Source organism: Schistocerca piceifrons, chromosome X, assembly GCF_021461385.2.
Source record: "Schistocerca piceifrons isolate TAMUIC-IGC-003096 chromosome X, iqSchPice1.1, whole genome shotgun sequence".
Classification (NCBI taxonomy): Eukaryota; Metazoa; Arthropoda; class Insecta; order Orthoptera; family Acrididae; genus Schistocerca; species Schistocerca piceifrons.
In genome coordinates this window covers 271,483,692-271,510,777 of record NC_060149.1, presented here as the reverse complement: position 1 = coordinate 271,510,777, position 27,086 = coordinate 271,483,692, and the positions used below count along the sequence as shown (strand labels likewise).

The window sequence follows — 27,086 nt, the reverse complement described above, 5'->3', positions numbered from 1 at the left end:
AACATCTTTGTTGTTGGTGATGGTTCAGGTTTTGATGTGCGGCTCTTCCTTGTTAACTGCTTCATATCTGTCATCCTCTTCCTATTCACTGTATTCTTCGTCTTTCATTCTCTGTTGTGAATTTGAAAGTATAGATCGTTGCCGAATGTAGATCAAATGCCGCATAGAAGAAAAAAAAATGTATCGCCGTAGTGCGGTGATGAAATAAGCAAACACTTATTCGATAGCGTAATACATATCAGCATATTACAGCCTGTTCTAAACGCATTCTGGTTCACATCTACTAAAAACAAACAGTAATTACCGTAATTTTCGAAGCCATGCTAACACTGCGATACACAGCGCTCTTCAGAAAGGGGCTGCCTTCTGGGAACACGTAGAAACGAAAGTAAGTAATGCACAGAAAGCACATGGTGTAAAGTATACGCTACAACCAGGCACATCAAGTTTGGTTTGTTGTCTGAAATAGAAAAAAAATGTTGTTGTATATGGCGTTTATGTTATATAAGGTCTGAGGAAGACAGATTAGGAATTAACTTCCCGTCGATACCGATATCATTAGAGACGGAAGGACTGCGGAGAAAAAGACTCATTTCAGCAATTGTCACATGCACCATGGGATGTAAAAACACTGCAGTTGGTTCCCACCTGTTTTTGACCAGTGCGGAATACGTAACTGACGTATGTAGAAATCATGAATCCAGTTTCACGAGATTTATTTCCATCTGTTACACACCGATGGCGTATCTGACTAATGCTCACATGAGTCTTATAGACTCGCATCCTTTTTACTTATTTTTCTAACATTGGCAATTGCTGTACTTTCAGTACGTCAGTCTCTAGGAACTGACTTAAAAGTCGATATTACAACTGTGGAAATTGCACTAAATAGTTCTGGCGTTGGCGAACTTGTTACCATTAAAAAAGTCCAAGGAGACTGCAATCCCCCCCACCCAAAAAAAAGTGTAATTGCTCTGTCACTAAAATGTGTGTCTAACTTTGCTTTGAGTTGCTATCGCTAGGATGTCGGCGTAGCTAAACTTTACAGAATCAGTGACGAGTATGTCGCAAGTGTACCCGTTACAAAAAATTAGAACTAAAACCGAGTCCTGAAGGAGACCGTTCTTTATCGTGTAGGATTTACTTCTAGTTTCTCCTACGTTAACTTTAAAAGAATTGTTTTTAAATATATTTTACGTTATTGCTGCGGTCTCTGAGCTTGTAACGGTTGATTTAGCTTATATGTTAATCCATCCAGCCATACAGTGCCTTACATTGCTGTGAGGTCAGTAAATATCACTGAGGTTTTCTTAGTCTTATGGAAGCCCACGTCCAAAACAATGTTAGGGCGAGAAATTGCACGCAATAGTTTCGAACTGCACGAAATCTTTCTTGGAGTAGGGGGTTATGACATCATTACTGGATATATAGAAGTCTTTCCAGCATCTTGTAACAGATGATTAGTATCGTGACTGGACGATAGTTCGCTGGGTCGTCTTTAGATTTTCCTGGTTTGAGAAAAGAAGTACACTACTGGCCATTAAAATTGCTACACCAAGAAGAAATGCAGATGATAAACGGGTATTCATTGGACAAATATATTATACTAGAACTGACATGTGATTACATTTTCACGCAATTTGGTGCATAGATCCTGAGAAATCAGTACCCAGAACAACCACCTCTGGCCGTAATAACGGCCTTGATACGCCTAAGCATTGAGGCAAACAGAGCTTGGATGGCGTGTACAGGTACAGCCGCCCATGCAGCTTCAACACGATATCACAGTTCATCAAGAGTAGTGACTGGCGTATTGTAACGAGCCAGTTAGTCGGCCACCATTGACCAGACGTTTTCAATTGGTGAGAGATCTGGAGAATGTGTTGACCAGGACAGCAGTCGAACATTTTCTGTATCCAAAAAGGCCCGTACAGGACCTGCAACATTGGGTCGTGCATTATCCTGCTGAAATGTAGGGTTTCGCAGGGATCGAATGAAGGGTAGAGCCACGGGTCGTAACACATCTGAAATGTAACGTCCACTGTTCAAAGTGCCGTCAATGCAAACAAGAGGTGACGAGACGTGTAACCAATGGCACCCCATACCATCACGCCGGGTGATACGCCAGTATGGCGATGACGAATACACGCTTCCAATGTGCGTTCACCGCGATGCCGCGATGCTGTAAACAGAACCTGGATTCATCAGAAAAAATGACGTTTTGTCATTCGTGCACCCAGGTTCGTCGCTGAGTACACCTTCGCAGGCGCTCCTGTCTGTGATGCAGCGTCAAGGGTAACCGCAGCGCCGGCCGGGGTGGCCGAGCGGTTCTAGGCGCTGCGGTCTGGAACCGCGCGACCGCTACGGTTGCACGTTCGAATCCTGCCTCGTGCATGGATGTGTGTGATGTCCTTAGGTTAGTTAGGTTTAAGTAGTTCTAAGTTCTAGGGGACTGATGACCTCGGAAGTTAAGTCCCATAGTGCTCAGAGCCATTTGAACCATTTTTTGGTAACCGCAGCCATGGTCTCCGAGCTGATAGTCCATGCTGCTGCAAACGTCGTCGAACTGTTCGTGCAGATGGTCGTTGTCTTGCAAACGTCCCCATCTGTTGACTCGTGGGGATCGAGACGTGGCTGCACGGTCCGTTACAGCCATGCGGATAAGATGCCTGTCATCTCGACTGTAGTGATACGAGGCCGCTGGGATCGAGCACGGCGTTCCGTATTACCCTCCTGAACCCACCGATTCCATATTCTGCTAACAGTTACTGAATCTCGACCAACGCGAGCAGGAATGTCGCGATACGATAAACTGTAATCGCGATAGGCTACAATCCGACCTTTATCAAAGTCAGAAACGTGATGGTACGCATTTCTCCTCCTTACACGAGGTATCACAACAACGTTTCACGAGGCAACGCCGGTCAACTGCTGTTTGTGTATGAGAAATCGGTTGGAAACTTTCCTCATGTCAGCACGTTGTAGGTGTCGCCCCCGCCGCCAACCTTGTGTGAATGCTCTGAAAAGCTAATCACTTGCATACCGCAGCATCTTCTTCCTGTCGGTTAAATTTCGCATCTGTCGCACGTCATCTTCGTGGTGTAGCAATTTTAATCGCTAGTAGTGTAGTTTTTCCAGTTCTAAATTTCTGAGGGATTTTTTGCGCTGTCCAGTATTTCATTGTAAAACTGCAATAGCGATTGTCATGCTTTCCTTCCTAGTTGTTTAATGAACTCTGGAAATGTACCATCCAGTCCGGCAGCTTTCCTATTTTTGAGGGATTTAATTATTACAAGTTCCTCCTCTGTGAAGGATAGGGAGAGATTAGGGTCTTCAATTTCTTGTCTCTTGTGCGTGAGTTGTTCCTGTAACTAAAGATGTGAACCATAAGTCTTAAAATAGCGAGTGGTAACACCCCTGCAGCGACATTATTGTTAATGAAGAATGCAGCTGAGGATCTCCTCTGGTATTGCATTGTTTATGTTTTCATAATGTCGGGATGCCAGTATTCCTCATCAGGCTACTACTTTTTTGGGTACGCAACAAATGCTCATTTTATTTAGGGTTCGGTGTACCTTCCAGACTACGTCGTCGTTTGTGTAAGACGCTGGCGCCGAGCACGGCTGCCGCGCGGGGCCGGGCGGAGCAGAGACGGCTGTGTATCACGCGAGGTCACTGACACCAAGTGTCACGCCTGCTTATCAAGCCTCATCGCGCCCGCCCCTTATCGGCCCTGCGCTCCCACATCAAACCGCAGTGTCCCATCGCTGCGCTGCCTTTTAGTATTAAATTACTTTTCGGTTCCTTTCTTTGGAGTATAAGAAACGCCACATGCCGAGAGAGTGGCCGAGGATCGTGTAGCGAGCGGAACCTGTTACGACGCCGTGAGCTCGTAAAAGCCACCAGCCACTCATCGAAACATTTTCTTTCAGCGTCACTATCGCTGCCGCCTAAGCAGTACTTTACGCCTCCTTCGAGCCACATAGTTGTGGACCGGGTCATCCGAAAGTAACAGAAAAAGTGAATAGTCAGTCAATGAAGTAGGCATTCGCAGGAGAGCTTCTGTAAAGTTTGGAAGGTAGGAGGCGAAGTACTGGTAGACGGGGCGTGAGTCGTGCTTGGGTAACTCAGTTGGTAGAGCACTTGCCCGCGAAAGGCAAAGGTCCCGAGTTCGAGTCTCGGTCCGGCACACAGTTTCAATCTGCCAGGAAATTTCATATCAGCGCACACTCCGCTGCAGAGTGAAAATCTCATTCTGGAAACATCCCCAAGGCTGTGGCAAAGCCATGTCTCCGCAATATCCTTTCTTTCAGGAGTGCTAGTTCTGCAAGGTTCGCAGGAGAGCTTCTGTAAAATTTGGAAGGTAGGAGACGAGGTACTGGTAGAAGTAAAGCTGTGAGGACGGGGCGTGAGTCGTGCTTGGGTAGCCCAGTTGGTAGAGCACTTGCCCGTGAAAGGCAAAGGTCCCGAGTTCGTGTCTCGGTCCGGCACACAGTTTTAATCTGCCAGGAAATTTCATATCAGCGCACACTCCGCTGCCGAGTGAAAATCTCATTCCAGTCAATCAAGTAGTGTTTCTTGGGAGATACGTGCCCAAAGCTGAGACTTTCTTATATCGTAAATATCTATTGGCGGAATAGGTACTTTTTCTGAGAAAACTGATGTTTGGGGCTATAAGCTGAACACTTACCAGTAAAAAAAAAGGGGGACACAGAAATAGGATTTTATAAAGAACTCACAGTGCCTTTGCTGCCATATAATTGTGAGAATTGTTTAGAAATAGAAAGGAAAAGAGAACTATTACAACAGAGGAAGTAAAATTACTAAGACCGCCTGCTGGATTTACCCTTAGACATGCAATATAAGAAACGGAAACATCATACGGGAATTAAAGCTATTTAATATAAATTAAAAGATAGAAGAACGAAACAGCAGGTGGTGCGAACTCCTCTTACGTATGGAAGACGATAATAATGATAATGAAATGATGACGATGATGGTGATGATTACTTCTCCACTAACAGATAGCGTTTCAGTGTCGTCATTAGCTCTTATAATACCGTATACAATGATCATTTAGACTTCCGATGAGAGAACAGTGCTTCTCGTCCGTTCACACAACATTCAACAGGCGCTCCACACGATTTTCCCATTTACAACCGCTAGAGAATCTGATTAAATATCGAAATCAGCTGCAGGATTCTGACACCAATATCTGCAGGGAACTTTCCTCGTCATATGTTTTTTTCATTATTAAAAACTAGGATATTACTGTGTACGCTGGATCACGCTCTGGGGAACAATTTGTCATATATGGACTTGGCATATATTTTGTTACTTTTGAGTGACCTCTACTAGGTACCTAAACGGTGTGCAGCAATTGAAAGTCTTCAACACATATTTGGTTGGAAGCCTTCTCACTTTCCGATATACTTTGCCCGCTCTCCATCGATTATTTGATGAGGTTTCATTATAAAATGAGCATTTTGAAATGATCGGAACAAAAAGAACGCAGCTGTAAGGAGAACTATTTATATAGCGAAGCCACCAGCAGGTGACAATCTCCTACCGCGTACGCCTTCCATAACGGAGCATACTAAGTTGTTAAAAATCAACTAAAACGGGACATTCATGCCGCTGTTGAAGGCGTAGTGGAGAAGCCAGCACACTGTTACGATAAAATTGTGACTTTCCACAATACGAAGGTCGTGAAAGAATTATGAGAAAGTGTCTAAGTACGGCAGGCGATAGCGGGGCATTGTTAAGCGAAGGTCGCGGAGAGAACCCCAGCTGTGCCTGAAGGAAACATTAAAGCGTCAAGCAAAGACGATAACCACAGCAATTGTAATGCAAAGTACCCCATAAAAGTAAATAATTATATAACTGTACCTTGTTATGCACTAAGCCGTGAGTGAAACGGGGAAAACGTTTGGCATTTATGCTCTAGTTCTGAACATTAGTGGAGTGTGTAACTGTATGGTCGACACGGCAACGATTTGAATCCTTTAACCACTGCATTTCGAACGCTGTCACCACAAGGTGTGATTATGATACGTACTGTACTACTGCGGCTGCTGGTTGTATAGCATGGTGTTGTGTATTTATGTATGACACGTGCCAGTGTATATTGTACTCCCGACCAGGAACAAGGGGCCGCCGAGGTTATCTTCCATATCCCACTGGCGGATCGCCATCAACGTCACTCCGCGAGACATTGCACAGACCTTTGTAATTCACCCAGGATATTGACGCGAAGTTTGGTGATCAGAAAAATGACGTCACCACCTCTCGTCCCCTCGCTGGCCAAATACTAGAGGTAAAAATTTCTTCCGCAACCAATGTTACAATACAGTATTAGTGGTGTTCCGTCTGACGCAGTCACGTCGATTAAATATCTAAGCATAATGTTGCAGGGCTATATGAAATGGAACGAGCACGTAAAGTCGGTACCGTAGTAGGGAAGGCGAAACATCGGCTTGGATTTATTTGAAAAATTCTAGGAAAGTGTAGCTCATCTATAAGGCAAACCGCGTATGGAACACAAACGCGACCCATTCTTTAATGTTGCTCGAGTGCTTGGGATCGCCATCTGATCGATTAAAGGAAGACGTCGAAGCAATTCAGCGACGTGCTGCTTAGATTTGTTACCGGTAGTTTCAATCAACCCGCAAATATTACGGAGATGCTTCGAGAATTCAAATGGGAATTTCTGGCGACAAGACGATGTTCTCTTCGCGAGTGTATAAAAACATTGCTGTAAACTTTTGCGCCCCTAGTATCGGCATCGATGTTAACGTTGGCGTCAACGTATCCTGCACGATGTCTGAGAATTATGCATGATATTATCGTATCATCTGAGCACACAGGCTATACAACAAAAAGCCGATTGTTTTTTGTGCCGTGCCAGGTACGTCACTGAAGTACCGAAAGTTTATTAGCACAGTTTAAAATAGCATCGAGCTCACTGGAGACGGAACATAAGCACAGTCGGAATGATGTTGTCGTTGTTAGGCCTTCATTTCGAAGATTGGTTTGATATAACTTTCTACGCTAGTCTACCCCGTGCAGACTCGTCTTCTCTGCACAACTACTGCATCCTTCATCCATCTGAAGCTGCCAAATTCGCTCAAACCTCGATCTTCCTCTATAATTCTTACCCCCCACACATGCCTCCATTACGAAATTTACAATTCTCTGATTCTTCAGAATGTGTCCTATCAACTGCCCCTTTTTTTAGTCACATTATGCTATAAATTTATTTTTCCCCCAATTCGATTCAGTACATCTTCGTTAGTTCTCCAATCTAGTCATCTAACCTTCAGCATCACATTTCAGTAGCTCGTATTCTGTTCTTGTCTGAACTGTTTCACTTCCGTATGAGGCTACTCTCCAGACTTATACCTTCAGGAAAAAAATCCTAACATTTAAATTTATATTCAATGTTAACACATTTCTCTTTTTTCAGAAATGCTTTTCTTACTGTGGCCAGTCACCATTTCATATCCTCTCTACTTTAGATATCGTCAGTTACTTTGCTGCACAAATAGAGATACTCATTTAATGCGTCATTTACTAATCTAATTCCCTGGGCATGCTCTGATTTACTTTGAATACATTCCATAACCCCTGTTTTACTTCTGTTGATGTTCACTGGTTTTCAAGACACTATCCATTTCCTTCAATTTCTCTCGACAACGCTTTGCGTCTCTGACAGAATTACATTGTGATTGGCAAACCTCAAAATTTTAATTTCTTCTTTCTGAACTTTAATTCCCTTGCCAAATTTCTCCTCGGTTTCCTTTACAGGTTGCTGAACGTCGTGATGAAATAATATGGGGGATGTTTCCAGAATGAATTTTCCACTGTGCAGTGGAGTGTGCGCTCATATGAAGCTTTCTGGTGATTAGAACTGTGGACTGAATTTTCTCATTTTCAGAAGACAGAAGGAACAATCTGTTTTACTTGGGAAAAATATTCTAAATCCAAGATGATATATTTTTTTCCGTTTAAAACAATGAATTTCGACAGAAACTGCTGTATCTTCAGGTCTTTAAAAATCTTTTTGTTATGAAATGTTTTAATTCCAATTTAAGATGAACACTTTGCATAACAAAAACACTTTTAAAACAGTGTGCCGGACCGACTCTGGAACTCGGGACCTTTGATTTGCGCGAGCAAGTGAGGTACTAGCGGAAGTAAAGCTGTGATCACCGGTCGTCACTCCTGGCTGGTTAGCTTAATTGTTAGAGCGGTTGCCGCGAAATGTAAAAGTCCCGAGTTCCAGTCTCTGTCCACCACACAGTTTTAATCTGCCTGAAAGTTTCAACATGGCGAATATTCTACAATGCTGTTTCGCTCCTTTATCAACTACTGCCACCCTTTCATGTCCTTCGACTTTCATAACTGCAGTCTGGTTTCTGTACGAGGTATAGAAATTTCGCTCCCTGCATTTCAAACCTGCAACCTTCAGATTTCAAACTCTTATCCAGTCAAACTTTATCTACCAGAAAATCGTTTGGCATGACTGTAATCTGGTCCTTATCTATTACAGAATTTATCAAAAGGACCCCCTGCTAACAGATTGAAATTATTTGACTCACAAGGGGAGGCCACGACGTTTGGAACGCGGATTTACTGCAAACTTCGCGCACTCGTAGTACTCCATGAGGATAACAAAATCAAAATGTGTAAGCAGTAGCGCGTACTTCTCAAGCGTTATTGAGAAAATCGCAAGATAATTTCGGTCGTCAAATATAACATGTGCGTGGCCATTTTCACCAGGCAGCGGCGGCAGCCGAGTGGTTAGCGTTCAAGCCCCGTAATCACTGGAATCGATGGATCGAGTCCCGCTCGTCAGTTTTTTTTTAATTTCTAACACAGTAATTTTCTTTACTATTTACATTACAATTGATATAATGGGAAAAATACGTGTAATCGGATGAACTTTTATTCAATTTACAATTTTATTTGGCAGTCTACAAATTTTTATTATCACAAATAATATAATATTTATGACTATCGACTAATTAACGACCAAACGCATAAAGTGATACTGAAAATGTATGCTTGTCCGTGATCTGAGGAATCCCTTATACCTGGAAGGAGCCCTAAATGACTTTTTACCTCCAAGTTTTGACCGGCACAGACTGCTTTCGAAAGATGTACAATTAATCGTCGCTTTCGACATTACGAGTACTAGTTGCAGGATGGTATTTTTCGTGAAAACATGGAAACATAAACGGCATCAGCTGAATAAATGCTATGTTTCCGCATACGCAAGGTCTTTTGAGGTTTTCCGTGGAAAAACACGTCGTTAACATGTTCAACAACCTCTCTTTCAGACGATAATTTGGAAACAAGCCATGCATAACGCAGCATTTTCTTAAATATCGGCGCTGATAATTGGTCATGCAGTATCGACTGTACTTTAATAGTGTCTTCACGAGAAGCAATTTCTTGTTCTCTTTTGATTAAATACGAACGGTTTTGAAGACACGAACAAGCATACGTTTTCAGTATCACTTTATGCGTTTGGTCGTTTACTAGTCGATAGTTATGAATATTATATTATTTATGATGATAAAAATTTGTAGACTGCCAAATAACACTGTAAATTTAATAAAAGTTCATCCGATTACACGTATTTTTCCCATTATATCAATTGTAATATAAATTGTAAAGAAAATTATTGTGGTAGAAATAAAAAAAACTGACGAACGGGGCTCGATTCATCGATCCAGTGATTACGGGGCTTGAACGCTAACCACTCGGCTGCCACCGCTTCATGGTAAAAATGGCCACGTACAGGTATATATTTGACGACCGAAATTATCTTGCGATTTTCTCAATAACACTTGAGAAGTACGCGCTACTGCTTACACATTTTGTGGTCCTCATGGAGTACTACGAGTGTACGAAGTTCGCAGTAAATCCGCGTTCCAAACGTCCCTTGTCAGTACTCTTAACACGAAGCGTAAACGGTAAATGAAGGTCATCAACGTAGAGATTGACTAACGTCGGGGTTAACCTACAACCCTGTCTCACTCTCTTCTCATTTAACTAAAGTAGGATGTGGAAAGAAATCGGCTTGGCCTTGTTGAAGGAACCTCAGGAATTCTTTGTAGTAATTTACGAAACCCATGAAAAACAGTAATCCGGTATGGCCGGTCGAGGATGTGATCCCTGCTCTTCCCGAATAAGAGTCCAGAGTGTTAATCAGCGCCGTAGCTTGCTCGCTCCGAACCGGTGGGAGCTGGTGGTCAGCCAAGTGGGCGCCTCTCTCAAAGCGGTTGTGAGCTGGCCGCCGCGCGGCCAAAGACCTCACCGTCTCCTCTGCGTGGCTGCCATACTTGTCTGCTCCTGCTGCTAGAGAACGTACTGCCATTTCCGATTTAGAGCGCCCAAACATTAATCAAGCCCGATCCGCACATAACAGAAAGCAAATGGCCGTTGTGGTAGACGTCATAAGTGCAAGCAACAACACTAAATGTATGATATCTTGATGCCGGAATATAAGAATAAATGTCGCGACGTCTGAAGCTTTCAGTTGAAAACCCTTCCTACACGTTGGCAGGAAATTCAAGGTTCAAAAGATCAAAGGTATTTGTGAAACGCACCTTTAAGATTTTGACTGCCCACCATCAAAAGAATCAGATCTGCCCATTAGTTAGGTTTATCTACACTGAAAAAATATCGATCTCCTACTGTTCTGGTGGATGACATCAGACCTTCTTGACAGGAAGGGTGGTTTCTGTGTAGGTATTACCAAACTATGTTCATGTCAGAGCGTTAATTTTCCGTTTTTACGTCCGTTACCAAAGGGGCACGTAATTCTACGCTGCTGTCCACTTCATTTTGAAACACTTAATTGTCATACACAAAATGAGGGGTGACAATTTGCTCACATTCTGAACGAGTTGGTTTTAAGTTCCTGTTCTACTCTGTGTTTTTCATTACTACATCTGTGCTTTTGTCGACGCCACGGTAGAATTCATTTTTCATTCCTGTCAAATTTAACTCCATTTCAGTATCACATTAAATCATAAAGAATACAAATTGTAAAAAAGTCGAATGAGTCGTACAGTTTTTGTTAACATTTCGATTCAAATTTTCGTTGCCTCCATAATGCGATAACTTGCACGCAGAGGGACAGGGATATGAGGTACACCCAAATCAAATCCACACACCACATTAACGACTGTTGATCGTACACACAGTCGTTACGCGATTACCGAACTAGTTCCCATCGCCGCCTCTGATACACGATACATAAACAGTTACAATATGAAAACACACAGATCAGATTTACACCCTTCGCATCTATAAGGTGTACATCATACGCGATCTGGAATGTCAAGGTGACATTGCAGTATTGGGAAGAGCTCACTGCTATAGGAAATACGTTTCAGATCCACTATGAGTAAATACTAATTAATACTGAACTTCGCGAATGTAATTCCACGCCAGAAGAAAAGAGAAAGAAAGAAGGGACCTCTACCTTGTGACCTAACTAAACTTTATTTACTACATATTCACTGTGTGTGGGCTCTTTTTACTTTATTTGTGTCACTATTTATTTATTTATTTACTTATCGTATGGCATTACTACAAATCTCATTAATGAACATAAACTAAGAATAACATGACATCTCATTGAATCGGGTGTACTGCCGGTGGTCTGCGTTTTTCTAAAACAATATTTCGACGCCGTACCTCGGCGTCTTCATCAGGTGCTTCCTGTGACTGCATAAAATGCAAAAAAATATCTAGGCTACAAATATAGTTAACTGAACTATCAATCGTATTCAGGAAGTCTTCAAATTGTGTCCTGCAGGCTCTAAGTGAACATGTATGCGCCAAATGATGGATTATCTGCCCATCTGCTCCACAGTCACACTTTGGAGTAGCGTTTAGTTCCCATTTACTCAGTGAGTGCGCACATCTACCAAGGGTGGTTCTGACTGGCTTTAGAATCATCCAGGATTTTCTTGGGAGGTCAAAGCCAGTCGGTTTTTTCAGAGATACATCGAAATTTCATGAGATCCGCAGCCACAGTGCCTTCTCAGACTTTATTCCATTATTGCACAATATCTAAGTTGTTATTTTCTAAACGTATAGCGTCCACCAATGATGGTTATATGGTTTTCTAGAATGGAGTTTAGTATATACACTTATAACGAAACTACTGAGAGCGTTCTACATTTTCGTGGTTTGAGTACTGGATTGACTTGAACAAAAAATATCCATGATAAAGTTTTGTCCAGCATTACGCGGTTTCTTCAGCAACTTGACAGTGTCCTGATGACGTTATTTTTGCGGAGAGTGGCCTGTTAGAGCTAGACAACAGAGTAAGCACTGTTTTTCTTCCGAGTTGCTCGGCCCAGCGTAGTCGCTGACCTGGACGGATCGATAATTTATAGCTGCTGAGTACGGTCACGCAACTGTTTGCGTGATTTGTGAAAGGCTTGGTACTTCTAACTGTGCTGTTGTGGGGATATGACCGCAAAGCAGCTGCACACAGGTCATCCACGCTCTTAACAAGGTGTAGAACAATAGCAAGGACACAGAAAACGCAGTGTGGCCTGTAGGTCATTTGAGGTCGCGAAAAAATTGCAAAACATTTTAGCGGTTGCCCGAACGAGAGGTGTGTGTGGTAATAAAGTAACAAGAAATGTTAGAAACCGTCGAAAAGAGACTTGCAAGTGCAATTAGAAGGAGAAAGTACTAATAAGAATAGAGTTTCGTTTTTAAAGCCACTAGCGTACCACTGATAGTGTATTATGGTAACAGAGATGTTGGTTATCGAACTTCCGTTGTAATCTTCGGATAATATCTAAAATAAATAGATGGATTTAGACGAGACATTAGTGAGACGAGGGTATAAACGTAATAGTATGAAGACAAATACCCTTTCAGGTGCAGTTTTGGCCACATACCACATATGTTTATGAAGATGACAGTGCTTTTGTCTCCGAACAACGATGCTAGCCAACCAAACATTCTAGAGACCAAAAAGGTAAACTAGATACGAAACTGTACTGATACGGGAGAGGGGGGAGGGGCACTTAAATCCCTGTTAGATCATCCTAATTAAGGTTTTCAGTACTTTCCCATAATCATTTTTTGTAGACGCCTGTATATTTTCTTCAACATGTCCGTGTTCGAACCATTTCCCTGATCGTGTCCGACCAATGCTTGCGATATAACATTATGTCCGAAAAACAACTCTGTTTTTGGATGTCGTAGACAGATGAAATGATGAACATCAAGGAGGTAAAGCCGAGATTGTGTTCTGCAGAGTGTTTAACAACGGTCAGGCTTCGTCCAATTACTGCAAAAGTTGTCTAAGTTGTTTAGAAATTCGTGTGTATTGCTCAGTATACAATGTAATTCGGTTTTTACGCAGATGTTTCTTACTTTGCCATTATTTTGAAAACTTATGCGTGGTGAACCTGAAAGCTACCGACAAAATTTCGGAGATTATTCAGGGATATTTTCTGATTATTTTGGTATAAGAGACGCGTGGGCTCCTGTGACTCATATTTGTGCGATACTACGGTAGGTAACTAAATATCACGATTAACGCCGCATCTATAGTGAGGTCGTGATAGACAGAACAGTAGCTCATATTACAAAGGACTCTGGGAAGAGACAGCTCTAGCCTTAGGGCAACCTGGAGTGCATGTATTTAAAGTGATTAGCGAGACCATAGAGAAGCTGGATCACAGTGTCGGAACGGGGATTCTAACAAGTCTCCTCCCGAATGCGAGTACGCCCTCTTAGCCACAGTGCCACCTTGCTCAGTTAGAAAAACGAGTAAACTTGTTAGACCATATCAAATCGACGGGGTGCTACCACTGGAGATGTTACTGACCTGTGTCTGAATATTTCTTAGACATTTTGAGGTATTTCTTCTGATAGTAATCTCAGAGAGATAGTCTTTTGTAGCCTTTTGTAACCTTAAAAACCATTTAGAACCACCTAATTTTCATAAATACCTCTATCATTTGCCTTAAATGATAAACTCATCCGTATGAAAATGAGAGCAATTTTGGAGAGTTTCGCTGACAGAATTCAGCTGAGTAACAACTTTCCCTTGCTCCTGTGTTTCGAATAGTTTCTTACTCTTTATCTTGTAGTGAACCGACTTTGCAAGATGATGATGTATAAGAAACTCTTCGACACGTCGGAAGGAAGACGAAAACGTGGAAAACGAAGTCATGAGGTACATGCCACAGCTTAAGAATAGGAAAGATGGGGAAGAATATCGGCCGTACCCTTTCAAAGGAACCAATCTGGTATTCGCCTTAAGCGATTTAGGCAAAACTCGGAAAACCTACATCTGGATGGCTGGACAGGGATTTGAAACACCACCCTCCAGAATACAGGTCCATTGTCTTACCAGTGCTCCACATCTCTCGGTCGTCGTTGAAACGGGACAAAGCTGTCAGATGTCTGATAACGTGTAATAAGATTTCGTCAGCTAAGGGCTTCGTTATCCACCTCCTTAACATGAACCTTAATTTGTTTCCGCTTTTTTTAAAGTCTCGTTCACTAAGGAAGTTATTGGGTTTACTATTCATGCATATGCAAAGGGACAGCACGAATAGCCGGCCGCTGTGACCGAGCGGTTCTAGACGCTTCAGTCCGCAAACGCGCTGCTGCTGCGGTCGCAGGTTCGAATCCTGCCTCGGGCACGGATGTGTGTGATGTCCTTAGGTTAAGCCGGCCGCGGTGGCCACGTGGTTCTAGGCGCTTCAGTCTGGAACCGCGCGACCGCTACGGTCACAGGTTCGAATCCTGCCTCGGGCATGGATGTGTGTGATGTCCTTAGCTTAGTTAGGTTTAAGTAGTTCTAAGTTCTAGGGGACTGATGACCTCAGATGTTAAGGCCCATAGTGCTCAGAGCCATTTGAACCATTTGAAAAGATCAAGCTCCTCCCGCGAGGAACTTGCTAACGTGAAACACATTGTTCTCCAGAAAATGTGGGTTTAGATTGCGCTTTGTTCAGTATCGATACCAGAAATAACTAACCTTCACTACGCAGTAAGAGACTGCAACACGTGATGCAAAATCGGAAGAGCATCTAACAGGATCTCCAGTAAGCTGTTGTTGGAGCACACAGAAGGGCGCCGCAGTTTACCATGAAGCTCATCGATTCTCGATGTTAAGGAAGCAAAGAACGCAGTATGTGACGAAGATTAGAGTGAGGAGAAAGAAGTGTGTGGAGAAAATGATAAGTAAAGTATCGTATGGTATTGTATTGTATGTTAACCAGGGACCTAGAAACGACAGAGAGGCTCCGTCCCCACCTCAGCCGCAGTGGTCCACAACCCCACGACGACTACTGCAGTCCACTTCACCCCTCCGCCGCCCCACACCGAACCCAGGGTTACTGTGCGGTTCGGCCCCCGGTGGACCCCCCAGGGAACGTCTCATACCAGACGAGTGTAACCCCTATGTTTGCGTGGTAGAGTAATGGTTGTGTACGTGTACGTGGAGAACTTGTTCGCGCAGCAATCGCCGACATAGTGTAGCTGAGGCGGAATAAGGAGAACCAGCCCACATTCGCCGAGGCAGATGGAAAACCGCCTAAAAACCATCCACAGACTTGCCGGTTCACGGCCAACCGCGCGCGCATCCAAATCGTATGGTATAGTTAGCTGGGAGATCACAAGGGGCAGGTTCAGCCGCCGAATTTGAAAGGAGTTTTTTCCTCCGCGCACATTGGCCACTTTCCTTGCGGATATGTGAGAGTTGCGTCTTGTTTGTTTTTACCCGACAACGATATTATTGCACATGGTCTCCAGTGGCCATTATCGGAAACATCCAGTGACGTTACAGTAAACAACTACAGTGATGATTAAGGAAAATAGTTCATATTGTGAATGATGTCAAGATAGTTGCGCGTATACTATCAAGTGATTCTGCCTGTCCTGGTGAAAATGACGATAAAAATTGACGTTAAGCCGAGCGAAGCGCCTTCACTCTCAGATGCAGTAATGTTGTGGTCGACTAATAGATGAGTCTGACCGATGTGTCGGTAGTGTAGTAGTATGTTTGTGTTGTATGATGATGATGAGAAGGAAGAGGGGCGAAACCCGTGCTCTCACGTAGCGTTCTCCTCTCGATAGCACGGAGGGGGAGAGGGGGTAGGGGGCGAGATAAACGTCCCCATCCGACTGACGGATCACCATCAACAGTGTGTCACATGCCTTCACTTCATGAGATACTTCGGAGGGGTATGAAATTTAATGCAAGACATTGGCACAAAGTCTAGTGATCAGAAACTTCACGCCACCACCTCTCCTCCCCTTGCCGGCCAAATACTAGCACTGGTAATTTTATCTACCACCGGGATTCGAACTGGCTTACCTCAGAGTCGAGCGCCACAGCACAAGTGTGCATTAACAACCTCGCCTACAAAGACGGGTCAAAAAAGCAATGATTCCAGTTTACTAAACGCTGTCGCAAGAAACGGTGAGCATCAGTCAAAAATCACCCGACAGCAGACAACTTGCGAACAAACACACCGTAGTCACTTAAAACTACTTGATATTTTTTAAAGAGGCTCTAAGACTAGACATATAGGTAAAAGTAAGTCAGTTTCTCATTTAATTCTAGGTGTATTAGTCACTAACCTAGCACCATTTTACTTATTAGAACAGAGACGAACTGTTTCCATAGGGGTAGTGAAGCCTCTAGTGGCTAAGAGGCTAGGTGAAACATGAGGAACAGTTTAGCGGAGCATTACCATACTGATAGATTACATCACAGGTCAGTTGTCGGCAGAGTCCTAGACGCGAAATTTATAGGGACTTCAGAAAGTAAGTTACACATGTCGTCCTACGCTATGACCATTGCATAAGAAGAGTGGCGCATTGTCAGAAGAGTGTAGTCCGCCTTCATAGCTGAGTGGTCAGCGCCTCAGAATGCCATGCGAGAAACTCGTGTTCGATTCCCCGCTGGGTCGGAGATTTTCTCCGCTTAGGGACCGGTTGTTGTGGTGTGTACATCATCATATCATCTTCACCGACACGCAAGTCGCCGACGTGGCGTCAACCTGACGGGAAGCCGTAGGCCCACGACATTTATAGAAGAGGGTGCGTGTTCCAGGTCTCCAGCAGGCACAATTGTGTTGCGTTACGGATAACAGGGGCATCACTGTGCAGGAGTGAAATTGTGTGGCAGTGGGAAAATACTTAAGAGTCTAAGTACTCGTGACAGAACAGTTCTTGAGGGCAAAACGTCTAACGTAAGTTACACACAGGCTCACCGTGAAATACTGCCGTTATATGGACCAAATGCAATGTCGCGTCCATCCGTAGTGAAACTGTGCCGAGAATTTCACCAAGGCCAAGAGACGCGGGTGATGTTGGTCGGGAAGGAAGGCCGCCAACATCGAACACAGACGACATTTTCCAAGCAGTCGAGGACGAACACCTGGGGGATAAGAGATTTTCCAGCGATGAAGACGTTCACACAGCGGTCCTCAAATAGCTCCGTACCAAGCAGAGGATTTCTATCGTCATACAACTGAACGATTGGTAGAAGGTTCCGACCGTAGTTTACAGACACTAGGTCAATATATTGAAAAATATTGTCGTGTATCTGCGTCACATTGAAGTGTAGTGTAGCAGTCAGTAAAACTGCCTTATCGCGCTATAATAATGTGTAACTTACTTTTCGAAGTTACCTTGTACATTCCAAGGCACCATCCTATCAGGGTGTCCCTGAATTCGCTCCATGTCTATTGTCATACCTACTTGGTAAGGATTCCAAACACTGTGTCCGCAGCTCGCCCCGGGTTCGATTCCCGACCGGGTCGAAGATTTTTCTGCGCACGGGCGCTTGGTACTTTTGTTGTTCTATTCATTTCATGTCATGTCTTCTTCGTCGAGACTCGCGTCGCTGAAGTGGTGTCAAATAGAAAGACTTGCAACAGGCGTCCAACAACCCCGTCCAGTAATGCCATATGGTTGCTTCGTTTCCAAATACTGCAAAAATACTGCAGAACTGGACGTACAAGTGCTTTGTATGCAATGTTCTTTACCGCTGCATCGCATTTTCCCTGAATTTTTCCCAACAAATGTACGTCTTCCATTCCCATTTCCTAATGCTAATTTTACGCGAACGTCCCATTTCATATCGCTTCTTAGTTTTAGGCCTAAATACTTATACGTTGCATTGTGCTCAAGATGTTCACCAATAATCTCGTAACCAGATACTATCGGGTTCTTTCTCTTTGTCATATACTTTATCTTACAGTTATCAACATTTCTTGCCTCTGGTGAACAAGAACGAAAAAATCTGTCGTTAACACGTAGAGGAAAAAGAACAAAATCTTCATTGTAGAAGTTTTCAGCCTTCTCTGTAACCATTCCTTCTACATCTGCATCTACATCTACATCATTACTCTGCAACTCACATTTAAGTGCTTGGCAGGGGGTTCATCGAACCACAATCATACTATCTCTCTACCATTCCACTCCCGAACAGCGCGCGGGAAAAACGAACACCTAAACCTTTCTGTTCGAGCTCTGATTTCTCTTATTTTATTTTGATGATCATTCCTACCTATGTAGGTTGGGCTCAACAAAATATTTTCGTATTCGGAAGAGAAAGTTGGTGACTGAAATTTCGTAAATAGATCTCGCCGCGACGAAAAACGTCTTTGCTTTAATGACTTCCATCCCAACTCGCGTATCATATCTGCCACACTCTCTCCCCTATTACGTGATAACACAAAACGAGCTGCCCCCCTTTTTTTGCACCCTTTCGATGTCCTCCGTCAATCCCACCTGGTAAGGATCCCACACCACGCAGCAATATTCTAAGAGAGGACGAACAAGTGTAGTGTAAGCTGTCTCTTTAGTGGACTTGTTGCATCTTCTAAGTGTCCTGCCAATGAAACGCAGCCTTTGGCTCGCCTTCCCCACAATATTATGTGGTCTTTCCATCTGAAGTTGTTCGTAATTTAAAAAAAAAAAAAAAAAAATGGTTGAAATGGCTCTCAGCACTATGGGACTTAACATCTATGGTCATCAGTCCCCTAGAACTTTAAACTACTTAAACCTAACTAACCTAAGGACAGCACACAACACCCAGTCATCACGAGGCAGAGAAAATCCCTGACCCCGCCGGGAATCGAACCCGGGAACCCGGGCGTGGGAAGCGAGAACGCTACCGCACGACCACGAGCAGCGGACCGTAATTTTAGCACCCAGGTACTTAATTGAATTGACAGCCTTGATAATTGTACTATTTGTCGAGTAATCGAATTCCAACGGATTTCTTTTGGAACTTATGTGGATCACCTCACACTTTTCGTTATTTAGCGTCAACTGCCACCTGCCACACCATACAGCAATCTTTTCTAAATCGCTTTGCAACTGATACTGGTCTTCGGATGACCTTACTAGACGGTAAATTGCAGCATCATCTGCGAACAACCTAAGAGAATTGCTCAGATTGTCACCCAGGTCATTTATATAGATCAGGAACAGCAGAGGTCCCAGGACGCTTCCCTGGGGAACACCTGATATCACTTCAGTTTTACTCGACGATTTGCCGTCTATTACTACGAACTGCGACCTTCCTGACAGGAAATCACGAATCCAGTCGCACAACTGAGACGGTGTCAAAAGCTTTCCGGAAATTTAGAAATACGGAATCAACTTGAGATCCCCTGTCGATAGCGGCCATTACTTCGTGCGAATAAAGAGCTAGCTGCGTTGCACAAGAACGACACCTATCGCCATACAGCAGCAACAGAGTCTCATAATGCAACTTATTCTCACTGAAGGTTTGACATCTGGCTTAAATGCAAGCACAGAAAACTGCATCTCTTGCAGCTATAGGTGCTCATTCTGTAGCATCCTAACTAATTTCAGACAAGAGCTTATTGGTGATTGTAACCACATGTTGTAATATCGTCCTGTAAATTCCGATACAAGTGGGTGGTTCGTGAAGGAGCTGGCTTTATGGTGACGGGGAATCGGCAGAAAACAAACGACGGTGCGCAGGTTTTTCGCACGAGGTTGTGGGGCGGCACTTAACACCAAATTGCGGCAGACTGCCGTGATACGAGGCGCGCGTGCTTCACAGCCGGCAATTAGAGGCGGCAGTCGCTGCAGTGCAAGAAGCGCCCGGCCGGCCTTCGCTCAGTGGTATAGCTGTGGGCCTGGAGCAGACGTACCGGCGATGTCGCTGGGAGGAATCACATCAATTCCTTAGAGTTTTCTGCCATTAACGTGTGCTAACACATAGGAAGAGCTGCGTGCTTCGTCACGGAGTTATTTAACACGTTCGGGCCGGTGTGTACGACTGGTGGCTCACGCTCGAATCTACTAATTATGCTACCAGCAATACACTATCGTATGACCTATTACACAACAGCACAGTCGTTGAGGAGACACTGTTCGTAGCACCTTGCGTTATCTGAATGGTCAGTTGCTCGATAGTTGCAAATGTGTTCGCCCATTCACGTCTCCGCACCCATTGTTTACCAGTCTCATATATGGCCCATAGTGCACCACAACTGCCTTGATGTAGGTTTTGAATAGCGCCACTTTTCCATGCACGGTAAGACACACGAACAGTATACAAACTTAACCTTTTCAGAAATGCTTCCACCGTTGGCCCAAAAATCAATAATCATGCCATTTTGGACGTCAGATAAATCGCTCCGTTCCCTTATTACAACAGCTGTACTATATTCCGCGTCCCCCTCGACACGCGGCTGTACTATATTCAGCGTCCCCCCCGACACGCTTCACTCTCTAATACTAGTGCTGCTATTAATGTTAATGAACCGCATATATCCAGTGTTTTTATTTACCACAGCAGTAAGAAGACTCCAGACGACAGTTGACACTGAGCACTTCTTTTACTGTGATGTAACAATGTGGCAGATGACAACGGGACAGACGGCCGGAGTGGCCGTGCGGTTCTAGGCGCTACAGTCTGGAGCCGAGCGACCGCTACGGTCGCAGGTTCGAATCCTGCCTCGGGTATGGATTTGTGTCATGTCCTTAGGTTAGTTAAGTTTAATAAGTTCTAAGTTCTAGGCGACTGATGACCTCAGAAGTTAAGTCGCATAGTGCTCAGAGCCATTGTACCATTGACAATGGGACATTTCGAATGCGCTCGCCAATGCGTTTATTTTTACAATTTTTTGCGCTACAGAGAACAAGCGTCCCCAAAACCAGATGTGTATCCCCTGCAGCCTTCGCTTGTAAGTTATAATCTATCTTCTCCGCGAGTAGTGATACCTCACTCGTAGTATCTAAAGCAGAAAAGTCGCTAAGCATCAACCGAAACAACGGGCTGTAAATATATTTTTCTGGTTGTTCGTTCTGACAGGAAAAACTGCCATCTAAATCTATAAAGAAGCGGATATCAGTTTTCCGCAGGTGCATTTCGAACCAATCTCTCACAACAATACTTTTTACATGTTTTAGAGATTAATTTAGTATACAGCTGAAGGGAAACTGCGCTTACAGAACCGTTTAAGAAGCTGAAGGTTATTGTGTGGCATAGTTTGTATTTCATTCGAGGTAGTCACGAAATGAGTGTCTATACTGTTGTAGTCCCTCATGTGACCTTAGAAGCGATCGTGATAGTACAGTAGAAATACGTGCGCTTGTGATTCGTAGAGAATCCGGAGTGCGTGAGCTTCATATAAACTGCGTAGGTATGCCACTGCTATGGCGGCCAGTGAAGCGGTTTCTGCTTTCCGAGGGAAAACTGCTGGTGTCTTTAATACGGCACTTCTTGATTATCATTGAACCATATTGTTCCTGTTGTCGCCGTCGTTCTAGTTATTCTCGTTGTCTTAGTGTCATCACAATATACACGCTCTTGTTTTATAGTTACGAGCAAATTTCCCAGTTGAAAAGCTTTAGTCGCTCCGATAGGTGATATCTCATAAGAAAATCTTCAGTTACCGTTACTCATAAGGTTTGTTATGTATTTTCTGACTTGGGAGCTAGTGAAGTGAGCAGAAACAGATCCCGAGATTTTCGGATAAGTATTTCCTGAGCAGGGCGAGGAAAGAAGTCAGTGTAATATCTTTACCAGAGGATGGAACATATTAATAAGACATCTGCTACAGTATCCGGGAATAATTAATTCAGAATGAACAGTAGCGGGGAAACATAGTAGTCACTGACAAAGAGCGGAATATGCAAAACAAATTGTAGATAATGTTGAGTGTACGAGTTACGTAGAGATTAAAGAGATTAGGACGACCAATGGAAAAAATTACGGCGGTATCAAGCCACTAGAAAGACTTATAACTTTTTTTTTTAAAAAAAAGGGCTCCTCTCGAGAACAGGACGGAACAAGCAACGTCCATGTCGTCGACAAAATCAATGTACGTCCACAAAGAGTCTCAGAAAGCAGTCCGGATGGTTTCAGAGTGTTGAAATTATTTTCATTTGAAATCTGAACTATAAACCTGAGAGCATGAAAAGTAATCAGCGATGTAGAATATTTGATTTGTTCATTGAACGATCCCTTTCATGTCGTAAAACCCATGTTAATCTTCCTTACGCAGAAAATCTGAAATCACGCAAAAATGTTGCAGCGAACCTACTTAACTCATTTATCGCAATAAAAAGTCGCTAAATCAACACATCACAATATTACTGCATTAACACGATTATCGTACGAAGCGTCGTTTCAACATTACCAACCCACTCTTACCTAGTGGTTACTCACAATGTAACCAGTTCGTAATCGCATCGCTTTAAGAGTTAGCTTGCGAGACAAGGAGGCGGCCCATGGACGTACCGAAGCTGCGCATAGCTCAATTAGTTCTGGACTGGTGCACTGTATACTAGCTAACCTAAGAGCGGTTTTCCGGTGTTTCACCATCTCCATTTACGTAGCAAATGTATAATCCTCAAACAGTTAAGATAAAACATAAATTTTTAGACAGCTAGAATACATGTCAGATCCCACCAGCATATACCCCGATCACCATATTGGATATAAATAGGATTTCAATATCCATTAACGGAGATTCGTTTCTGGAAAAATAGCGCAAAGCTGTGGGCAATTTCAAAAATATATGAGCCGATTGCCACATAATCCACAAAAAACTTGCAGCACATAGATAGAAGGTAGTTACGTTTTTCACATAGTTCGCCTCAATCTCGTGTTCTCTCTCTCTCTCTCTCTCTCTCTCTCCCTCTCCCTCTCCCTCTCCCCCTCCCTCCCTCCCTCCCTCCCTCCCTCCCTCCCTCCCTCCCTTCCTTTTGCCTAGGATATAGTCTTAGCAAGTTGTGACAACACTTAATTGCATGGCATATATTTTCTTAGGTGTTTTCTGCTCTGCATGATGAAGAAAATGAACGACGGTTTTTATAGTAATACTCACAACATGATTTTTTTCTGTTGTAGGTCACCAACCAGCGCTGTTCATGTTTTGGATCAAGTTTCAGAAGTACCGTGATATAGCCAGGTAAGAGAACCTCATCCATCAACAATTCTTATAGGTAGAATAAACGCACCTGCTTGTTACAAACTTATTAAGTGCCAGTACATATTCTAGCTGGGTATCGTTTACCTGGGTACCCTCCGACAAGACGTTTGTTTTAGTTTCGCAGCACTAGGTTGAAAGCAAGCACTTATTTTCTCAGTTTCAAGTCTAAAGTACTGTCTCTAAGCTCTTGCCGTCGACAGGACCCTAAAGCCCAAAATTTCTTCTTTGCTGGAAGCAGACCTGTCATTACTCTATGATGTTTCGGGACTGCAGCCGGTCGTCGTTTTTTGCCATGCACCGAAACACCGTTGAGTATCCAATAGGCCGGGAAACTTTCTATATACAAGTCAGACTTATCATTTTCAAAAATGTCACTAAAATAAAAGGTCCTTTGTTTCACTTATTGAACTGGCTCTGCGTTGTCGGTTGCAGGAGAAGTACACCTGTTAAAATTAGAGGGTAGATGCAGGTGAGCCCCTTTCGGAGTTTGTAGAATTCAAAACTTTAGCATCCGTGCATGTATCACAAAATGCTGTTCTAGTTTATTACGTGGGATACTTGCTCGAATGTTTCGTTATGAGGCACAGCTACGATTTCGACTGCTTCACCTGTCGAACGCCAAGAAGATTGTATAACTGTAGGCCTACTAATTGTGCATTCATGGCTTGTGCAGCAGGCGCTTCCGGTTGAGCGCTGTCCTGAGGAATTATTCGACATCGGTTTGACATTTTTCATAAGGCAGACATCATGTATAACGGCACCGAAACCAGTTGTAATATGATGATGGAAGACAGACACCATATGGATAGCTTTTTTCATTTATGCAGATTACTGGTGTAGACCTTTGTTACAGGCAGTTTTCAGATCCGTATCTAATAAAAGAGAGTGGGGCACAGTAATACAAAGCTGATCGTCCTGTGACATAAAAATAAATATAATGGCAGCACGCAAATAAAAAATAAAGGATCATAGCCGTATTTGTTTTTTATTATTGCGAAACCTCGTTCATCAGCGGCAATAAATATAAAATGTTTGAAAATTTTCTGTCGCAGTATAGGCGAAATGCATGTAGAACATACTATACACTGCTTTTTACAGGTTACATGCCGCTTCTGTGTAATAGAAGATTGCTGGCGATGAATTTCAGTGCATTGTAAATAATGAACCTGTTCATGCTGTGCGCAAAAATTATTTAGAAGTGACATATCTTTCACGTGCATGCAACAAAAATCGAAAAAACAAGTTGTCTACTGTTTCATTGAACTGTTCCAAAAATGTCTCTGTGTAGTTTTAATCATTCTTTTGCTTAGCTTTTCTGAAATTGCACTATCGTTCATTCCAGGTCATTTGCGCAAAACATCTCGTTCATTTCAGCTCGCTACATATTGATAAATTAAGTTCAGCTGTCCAAAGAATGAAAATGCACATTTTAAGGAGTTCTAAAGGCTACGCAGAATAACGTCTTCAGCCGCGGTAGTATTGTCTTGCTAAAACTACAAAAGTGATAAGAATTATCTCATCAGACTTCATTCACTAATGTTTGCGTGAGTACAAGAGAGGAGTTGGGGAAACAAAGACTGCGTGGCGTCTGTTTTATCTAAGCCTGCAAGACAGGGAGATCAGCAGTTGTATCAGGCCGCTGTTGGCCCCCGTGGTACAGTTCATTTGAACTTTGGAACTTCCTTGACTTTATACCTCCAGAAATGCATTTCATTAGAAGCGATAAAAGCACGTAATTACAAACTTTTTAACTTTGTTTTTCTCTCTAAATGGTCGTCATTCCAAATAAGTTTAAGAGTCCCACAGCCACCGCTATTCCTGACATTGAAACTGAATCAAGCCGTCCTAGTGAATGAAGCCGTGGCGCTGCTTGCTAGCACCTCGTATCAATTTTAGACTATATACCGGTACACATTAAGCGCCACCACTTTGGCATCCGGTTATCAGTTTCATGTATTACCTATACCAGGTTAGTGCAACTCTAAGTAATCACTGTGGCCTGCTTTTTGTTGCTGTTACGTCTCGCTTTACACTTAATAATAGAATTAAAGGATCAAGACACTTTCCCTTCAACGAGCGGATACCGTAAGCCTTGAAAAGCGTGTTATCGTCTTATTTACGATGTTGAGACTGCGCATCTCATAGGAATATGGTAAAAGACCTTTAATATGTATACCTAGGCCAATTCTGCAAATCGCTTCGAAAGCCCACTGGCCGATACAAAACCATATTAGAAGGTCTATATACTCGGCATAAATATTTTTCTCTTTTTTGTGGGGCATCTTCTGAGTTTATACAACAGAGTCCGAAATATCGACATGTTTTGTTTATACTATAAAATATGTAAGTTTTTCTCTCTTCTAATCTTCTGAGGAAGTGTAACGCTCAGCTCTTCCTTCGAAAGACTAACAAACTGCCCCTTATCGGACGAATGTTTTGTCTGAGTGTGTGTTGAAAAGTAATGTCTCCGAATTTCTTATGTGAAAACTCTTAAAGATTTCATATAAAACAAACTTTATAAATATTATATATATTTATTCTTCATGTTTACGTATTTGCATCCCCCTGCCGCTAGAGGACTCCGAATTGTAGCCTGTAACATGGGGGGGGGGGGGGTGTAACGTAACTTCGTCTGTGCGTGAGAAACAGTGTTCTGTAATCGACTTTTCGAATTCGTAGAGTTCATCCAAACATGGAGCACCCTCTCCTTCAGCATACGAATGCCATACCACACACTAACGCTTCGGTATTTACAACAATCCGACGCCTAGGGTTCACTGTCATCGATGATCCTCCGTACCGTCCCGACTTGGCCCCATCCGACTTTCATTTGTTTGCAAAACTTATAGAACACATTCGAAGCCTTCACTATGGGTGATGAAGGGGTGCAAGCAGAGGTTAGGTTGTGGCTCTGTCAACCTTGAAGGTATCAACAAACTGGTCTCTCTGTGGGAGAAATGTGTTCTTCGTCAGGATGACTATGTTGAGAAATAATTAGTAGACGTGAAGAATAATGATGTAGAATGTTTTATTTCAAACCTTTAAGAGTATTTACATTAAAAATTTAGATGCACTACTTTCCAGCAAGCCCTCGTAGATATGTCTGATGCCACTGAACCGATTCCAACATTCCGTGTGCCGCTTCTGCGTGAGACGTTATAAATATCTGTTCTTGACCTCCTATCCACAACTGGCTTGGAACTTAACAATTTAGAAAAACGGTAAAAACACTCCACGACCATCCACGGAGCATTTAGACAGAGATGAACAATCCTAGATAGGATGCTACTTTTTATCGTTTACAGTTTTCAACTGGCGAACTTAGTAATCTGTTGACATCAAACTTTAAATCAGTTTCTAGGATCATCTGTCTCATTAGAAGTGTTAGATATATAATGTATATAACTTCGAAAGTATTCAGACCTTTCTTTTCGAAGTACTGTTAACGTTAGTTGGTTTCACCAAAGCATCCGAAACGTAGTACACAATGTGATGATGTATTTAGCATCATCACATTGTGTACTACGTTTCGGATGCTTTGGTGAAAGCAACTAACGTTAACAGTACTTCGAAAAGAAAGGTCTGTTAACTATACCG

At 43.0% G+C, this 27,086-nt stretch overlaps 1 protein-coding gene across 1 annotated transcript in view; it reads left to right on the top strand.

Annotated features, from left to right (window-relative positions):
* Positions 1-27,086, top strand: part of LOC124722304 (ecdysone-induced protein 74EF-like) — a 237,050-nt gene that overhangs the window by 104,159 nt on the left and 105,805 nt on the right. The window contains exon 3 of the mRNA XM_047247486.1: positions 23,408-23,468. The gene's annotated coding sequence lies outside the window, so the exon portion shown is untranslated. The remainder of the gene's footprint in view (positions 1-23,407; positions 23,469-27,086) is intronic.